Source organism: Poecilia latipinna, unplaced genomic scaffold (assembly GCF_001443285.1).
Source record: "Poecilia latipinna isolate Pla-1442-1.1 unplaced genomic scaffold, P_latipinna-1.0 Scaffold468, whole genome shotgun sequence".
NCBI classification, from domain to species: domain Eukaryota; kingdom Metazoa; phylum Chordata; class Actinopteri; order Cyprinodontiformes; family Poeciliidae; genus Poecilia; species Poecilia latipinna.
The window spans coordinates 105,218-107,007 of record NW_015113084.1 but is presented as its reverse complement, the minus strand read 5'-3'; the positions used below and the strand labels follow the sequence as shown (position 1 = coordinate 107,007).

General features: G+C 34.4%; 1 protein-coding gene across 1 annotated transcript in view; it reads left to right on the top strand.

The window, feature by feature from the left end:
* Positions 1–1,790, top strand: part of LOC106951686 (gamma-aminobutyric acid receptor subunit rho-2-like) — a 39,871-nt gene that overhangs the window by 417 nt on the left and 37,664 nt on the right. The window lies entirely within an intron of this gene.

Sequence of the window (1,790 nt, the reverse complement as noted above, 5' to 3'; positions counted from 1 at the left end):
GTAAGTGCAGATAAATGATGTAGATGGATGAGGGGAGCAATGAGAAATACAGCGCTGTCAGGGTTTAGTTAGGCTAATAAAGGCTGAGGGAGAAGTTTACCAGCTCTTTAGTTTTTAATAGTTATATTTAAACATCTCTGGGTAAATTATATGCATTCGGTTTAATTGGATAATCATAATTTATTCAACAAGTTCTCTTGTGATTTAATGTCTGACTAAGAAACATCCCGGGTGGATTTTTCTTTTTCAGGTTTTGGAAGTAACCAGCATATGATTCAGATGAAATTAGCTCCTTAACTCAAATTAGTGTCACACAGCATCTGGATGGCTTTGGGTCGAACCACCAGGAATTCTTGCATAAGACTCCAGTTTCCATAGTTATTTATTTTGGCGGGATGTCTCTGTTAATGTGACTTATTCCGAGCTAATGATCCAGAACCCCTGAACGATTCTTTAGTAATCTGATATAGGGAGAAAGATTAACAAATTCTCCCGGATTAAAACAACAACCAGGCTCTATAATTGGTCATCAGCTGCTAAAATGTTAACATCCTCAGCCAGGATTCTCCTGCACAAGAGATTTTTAATCTCAATGGGGTTTTCCTGGTGAAATAAAGGTTAAATAAATAAAAAATAAGATCAGAACTTGACACAGGTGAGACACTCTAATGATTTTCATTAATGATCAAGACATTAAATAAATAATATATATATAGTTTTACACTACTGTTTTGCTATTAATGATTTAAATTACCTAATTTTATAGAATATTTGCATAATCTTTTTGATGCCAATTTGCATGACGGTTTTAACACGTCTGTCTTGAAAATGAAGGAAATGAATGAATGAATGAATGAATGAATGCTGCAGTTAATGAACTGAAGAATTTCCTAATCAGATGCTCATCTTCTGGTGAGAGAAGCTGAATTCAGCTGTTTTTTTCACAACCTGTGATATTTGGATATATAATGTTAATGTTAATATATTATATTGTGATTTAAATCCATTTTTCAAACAGATTTCAGACTGAATAGATCTGATTGATCAGTTTCTTTAATTTAAATTAGTCACAAATTATTCTCTCACTCCCTCTCTCCATTTTTGTCACATTTAAGGTTTCAGATCTTCAGACAATTTTAATGTCAAGCGAAGATAAATTAATGAAAATAACAGGCAGTTTTGAGATGATGGGGAAAAAAAATCTGTTTCTCTCATTCCTATATAGTGAATTAACTGACTGCTGAGTTTAGTTTCCCTACTGACCTACAGTCATGGTTACTCTTTGAACCCATCTGACAGCATAAGAGACATCAACGAGCAACACATCCTGCCCCAGTTGAAAGAAATTCAAGAACAGACAAGAAAGAAATTCACTGGTCTCCATCTGGAAAGAGTTACAGGGACATTTGAGTGACCCGAAATGAGACTCTTTATCCACAAATGGAGAAAACGTTTCCAAGGATTTTTGATGAGCCAAAAGTGGAACTTTGTTTTGCAAGGTTTTTAATCATGTTACATCAGCATCCAGAAAAAATAACTGTTTCCGTTTTAAGCATGACTCATATGGACATTTCCCCCCCAAAAAGAGTTAAACTTGTGCAGTTGATGGGAAGCTGGTGATCCTTGGTTTCTGCTGAGAACAGGAATATTATTTTACATGCTTTGTGTGGGACTGCACTAAACTCAAATTATTCACTTCAATTAAGTCAATTAATCCTCACAACAAATGCCTTCAAATTAACTTTAAAAGATAAATGGGTCCAATTCACATCCATAAATATGCAGTCAAA